Here is a 5891-nt window from a genome sequence, read left to right as displayed (position 1 = left end):
TGCACCTTCAGAATTGTCACAAGAGACCTACAAGTGTTTAAACAAATACCACCAGCAGATCACGTACCTCTCAGACCAAGAAGAAGATCTCTCAAAACTAAGACTATGCTTAGTTACTTGGAGATGCTTGCCAGAAGGATAAATGACTCATTAATCATGTGGAACTCTCATGTCCCCCTACAACGGGAGTCATCTAATTAGAAAAAAATGGTGCAAAATTTACCTCTTACTATAGTTGATCTTGTTCCTCAAAGGCATTCAGGTCAGGATTATTAAGGATGATAGACTGTCTCCTTATGGGCCAAGGCAGAGTTTGTGCAATCATAAATATATGCTGCTGAATTTAGAGTTATGCCTTGGGCCAAATGAAAAGATCAACAGAAATTTAAAGAGAAAGACATTTGGTTTTCTAAGGTTGACCCTGATGGTTTATGGGATCTGTTTAGCTGGTGAATCCAGAACCTTGGGCAGAGAAGGAGGGAGGTTTGAGGTCAATCCCACTGCTTGGAGTCCTATTGATGGTAATTAAGTTACCATCAATAATGGTAATTATTGTTATCCAATACTGGTAAATGATTTAACAATAATGGTAAATACTGCTGTCCAATTATTGTCCTTAATTAAATGGTATCCAAGATAAATCAAAAGATTAATCAGATTGGCTGAAGGAGTGGCATACTTGTGGGAAAATATGCTCCAAGTAATGATGATAAAGAAACAAGAGATGGATATTGTTTGAAGACAATTTTCCATAAGACAACACTTCTGGTTGTCTTATGAGCAGAAGTACTGACAGCCTTTCTTCCAGATTATCTTTTCAAGAATGTTTGCATTTTGTTTAAGCAATGTTTAAGCAATATATCAGCCCTGGAAAATAGAGAACGTCTCCTTCCAGAGCAGAGGGTATAATAAAGAAAATGTCTCCTTCCAGGGCAGAGGTTGAAATGGTTCGCTTGCAACCCATTATAAAATGTTAGGGTTTTCTAAGCTCAGGAACCCATTATATGTTCAGGCATCAACTGTCTCTCATTCTATAGGATTTGAGGTTCTGAGAACCAGCCCAAATGCTGACTCTGGCTGCTGTTATTACTATGAATAGCAAACTGTCCTTCCACTCTGACCCATAAATCTCATGTCCTTTTTCATCATTCATGACACCGTGACAGACTAACATGTTAGCTTACATGTAGGGGACAACTTCATAACCTTTACATTCCTTGATAGAAGCACCATGGTCTATCAGCCATCACCCCAGATCTCTCTCAGTCAAGGCACTGTAGTTGTCACTCTGACCTTGTTTGCCTTCAATCATTAAATCCACCCTTGTATCTGAGGTTAGGTGTCTCACCTGCAATCTCATATTCTGAAATCTCATCATTGCCTTCAGCAATAAAGCCCAGCACCATGACAGCATCTTCTATCATTACCCCTAGCCCATGGTAATTTCTCAAAGACACCAAGTGTCCCACCTTGTCATTAGAGCATTCCTTATTACCTTATGAATGGAGTGTCCCCTGGACCCTCTTAGAAAACATGATCAAGGGTGGGTCCTCTTGTCTCATATAATAAATCCACTCTAATATTCCCAACTTCCTGAGCCCCCTGATCCCTTTTTCAGTACTCTGCCAAGGCAGTTCTGGAATTTCCAACTGTTTTATTATAAATCTTTATCATGCCCAAGCTTCATTGAGTCATTCCAGCAGGCAACTAGGACAGACTGCAAGTGTCCTTGCCAGGTCATCAAATGCCAAGCACAGGAGAGTGCTACCATGTTTATAAACTTCTTCCTATCTGGTCTTGCATTTCACCCTATGTACTCCAATGTTCACACGTATTTTTTTACTGGTTCCTGCTAGTTCATTATAGCTGGGTCCCACAATTCTTTTGGGAAGCAGTGTATTTCATCTTGGTGACAGAAGTGTATTTCTTCACTTAGGCTATTGGTTTAGAGGCAGTGAGGTGTAGGGGGCAAATCTAAGAAGAAGGAACACTGCCCTGTGAAGCAGCCACCTCAGGGGATCTTTCATGGCTACCAGGCAAAGTGAGACCACTGTCCTCTAACAAAAGAAAGGCAACTTCTTTTGCCAACCTCAAGGATTTAGGGAAATCAGGAGGTCAAGATTCTAGAATACCTATTCAAATATCTTTATTGCAGATGTCAGAGTCTCACTGCTTGGTCAGGGCTCTGGTTGTAGCATAGAAGACATATCAAGGCTACTTATTCAGTTTTATTTGCAGGTCTGCTAAGTTTTCTACTAAATCTTGGGCTTGATTTTCATCACCATATGCTGATCCCTATCAGTGATGGAGTTCTCTTTAAACACTGCCTTTGAGGCTTCTCTGCTTTCATAGCCTAGGTCAAGTTTATAGTTGCCTGAATTGAGCCTGCCATTCTCTTCTTTGAGGCTTTTGAGGCAATTAACAAAAACCTAACAACTCCCTAATTCATAAAATCTGTTCTAATATAGTTCAAGTGCTGACCCTGCGGTATTGTCTAGTGTTTCCTCTTCCACTTATATATACTTCATCCCAAGGCATGAAAAGTAACAATCTGAGGGTTAGGGTTAGGGTTAGATGTCTGAAGCCAAAAGTGAAAAGATCCACATTCAGTGTTTGAAGTGAGATGCTGTTCACCTGAGGTAAGACTTCTCACAGGGAATTATCTGCTACAGCTGCATTAGAAATCTGAAGTGGGCTCGAGGGATGTGACACAAGGCAGCAGAGGCATCAGCTATATCTACCAAGCAAACAGAAGGGGGAAGTGGAAGAGTTTAAAATACTAAATTTTTTAAAAGTCAATAAGGGAGAAAAAAGAGGACCATAGAAGAGGTGGGACAAATAGAAACCACTTAGCAATATGGTAGATTTAAGCAGCAATATATCAGTAATTATATCACACATAAATAAACCAAACAAAAGACGTATTGTCAGGGTAGACAAACACACACACACACACACACACACACACACACACACACACACACACACATACACAGAGCTGTATGCTATTTATCAAAAAAAGCATCTATAAATATGAACACTAACCAAAAGAAAGCTTAAAAAATCATATTAATAACCAAACAGAATAGCCTTTACTGCAAAAAAAATTAATAATAATAGATATTTCATAATGATAAAAGATTCAATGCACCAGGAAGATATAACCATTCTATTTTATACACCCAGTAACACAGCTGCAAACTACAAAGTGAAAACTGGCAGAACTACAAGAATAGAGGGACAAATCCACAATCATACAGGATATTTTTTTTAATTTTGTTAATGTTTATATATTCTTGAGAGAGAGAAGAGAGACAGAGAGAGAGAGAGAGAGAGAGAGAGCATGAGCAGAGGAGAAGCAGAGAGAAAGGGAGACACAGATTCACAATCAGGCTCCAGGCTCCAAGCTGTCAGCACAGAGCCCAATGTGGGGCTCAAACTCACAAACCATGAGATCATGACCTGAACCAAAGTCTGATGTTTAACCAACTGAGCCACCGGGAGCCCCAATATGGCATATTTTAACAACCCCTCTCTGCGATTTATAAAACAAATAGACAAGACAAAATTCTAAAAGTGTAGAAAATTTTAAAAAAATTTTAATGTTTTTATTTATTTTTGAGACAGAGAGAGACAGAGCATGAGCAGGGGAGGGGCAGAGAGAGGCAAAGACACAGAATATGAAGCAGGCTCCAGGCTCTGAGCTGTCAGCACAGAACCCGACGCGGGGCTCGAACTCACGGACTGTGAGATCATGACCTGAGCTGAAGTCGGACGCCCAACCGACTGAGCCACCCAGGCGCCCCAAAAGTGTAGAAAATTTTAAACTCACAATTAACAAACAACTTGACATTTATAGAGTACGTAGAACTATATCAAACATCTGCATAATAAATACTCTTTTCAAACACACATGAACATTTACACAAGTTGATTATAAACTAGTCCATGAAATATAAACCAACAATTACAAAGATTTTGAAGTCATACAAGATATGTGTTCTGACTACAATGAAATAAATCTAGAAATCAGTAACTGAAACTAAATATAATATATCCATGATTCAGAAATTTGGAAAAATATACTTCAACATAACCCATGGGTCAAAAATGCAATCACAATGCAATCACAATAGGAACAAGAAAATGTCTCAGCTGACTGACAGCATATCAGAACTTTTGGAATGTAGGGAAAGTTGAAACTTGATAGTATTAAATACATATTAGAAAATACCAGGGAGTGCCTGGGTGGCTCAGTCGGTTAAGCATCCGACTTCAGCTCAGGGCATGATCTGGCCGCTTGTGAATTTAAGCCCCACGTCAGGCTCTGTGTTTACAGTTTGGAGGCTAGAGCCTGCTTCTGATTCTGTGTCTCCCTCTCTCTCTGCCCCTCCCCTGTTCACACTCTGTCTCTCACTCTCTCTAAAAATAAATAAACATTAAAAAAAATTAAAAAAAGAAAATACAAGAATGGCTAGAAAACCAATGATTGAAGCATCAAGAATATGGTAAAAGAACAAATTAAACCCAAAGAAAATAGAAAAAGGAAAATAATAAAGTCAGAAATACATACATTTTGAAATGAAGGGGTGACTGTATGTCTCAGTCAGTTGAGCGTCCAGCTCTTAATTTCATTCAGCTCAGGTCATGATCTCACGGTTCACGAGTTCAAGCCCATATCAGACTCTGCACTGGCAATATGGAGCCTGTTTTGAATTCTCTCTCTCTCTCCCTCTGTGTCTCTGCTCTCCCCCTCCTCAAAATAAATAAATAAACTTTTTAAAAAATGAAATAAATGACAAAAGTTGAGATATAGCCAAAGTAAAAGCGATGAATCACTGAAGTAGTAATTAGGAAAGTTTATTGGGCACACACCAAAAAAAAAAAACAAAAAAAAAAACAGTTTGCAAAAAAAGGAGACTCAAACCAAAACACGGAATGAGGTTCAGGGACATATTGCTATAAAGCAGCTTCTATCAGGGGAAAGCAGTGACTGTTTATTCTTCACAGTGATTGGTTACAGCATTGCAATTTTCTTAACTGATAGGGAATTGTTCAAGGGTTACTTCATATCAACCCTGAGAAACATTTTAAGTTTTGCTTATGGTTTTCAGAAGCATAAGCAAGAAATGGATCAGGTCAAGTTAGTCTTACAAAGTAAGCTAAATAAAGCTCTGTTTGTACGACTAAACTGGTTTTGTCTGCTCAGGGAATTTTCAAGGCTCATCTCTGCTTTTTATTTTAACAATGCATATATATATATATATATATATATATATATATATATATATAATGATATGAAAAGATATTCACAATATATTGCCAAATATTTTTTTTTAAGTAGAATATCAGGTATTTTAAGTCTGTTTATAAATGTATAAAAATGTTATCTCAGGAGATTGGTACTAGGAATGACTTTTACTCTCCACTGCATATACTAGAATGTAGATTTATTTCAATGACTATACTTACATTATATATTTTCAACTTATAATTTTTAAGTAATTTCAAAATTACAGAAAGATCAAGATCAGTACAAAGAACTCCTGTACATCCTTTATGCAGATTCTCCAATTATTAATACTTTCCTACCAAATTTCAGTTCACTCTGTCTCTGTCTCATATAAATATTTGTATTGAACACAAATACAATGTTACCATTTAATCCAAAAAGTCAAGTTTCAACAACTGTTCCAATAATGTACTTTATACATCAGGATCCGTTACAAGACCATGTGTGCATTTGCCACGTTTCTTTGCTCTCCTTCAATCTTTTTTAAAAAATGTGATTGTTTATTTATTTTTGAGAGAGAGACAGAGCGTGAGTGGGGGAGGGACAGAGGTAGAGAAAGACACAGAATCCAAAGCAGGCTCCAGGCTCTGAGCTGCCA

The sequence above is a fragment of the Panthera pardus genome, unplaced genomic scaffold, assembly GCF_024362965.1.
Source record: "Panthera pardus isolate Hobbes unplaced genomic scaffold, ASM2436296v1 HiC_scaffold_16, whole genome shotgun sequence".
Lineage (NCBI taxonomy): Eukaryota > Metazoa > Chordata > Mammalia > Carnivora > Felidae > Panthera > Panthera pardus.
This window is presented reverse-complemented; position numbering follows the sequence as displayed.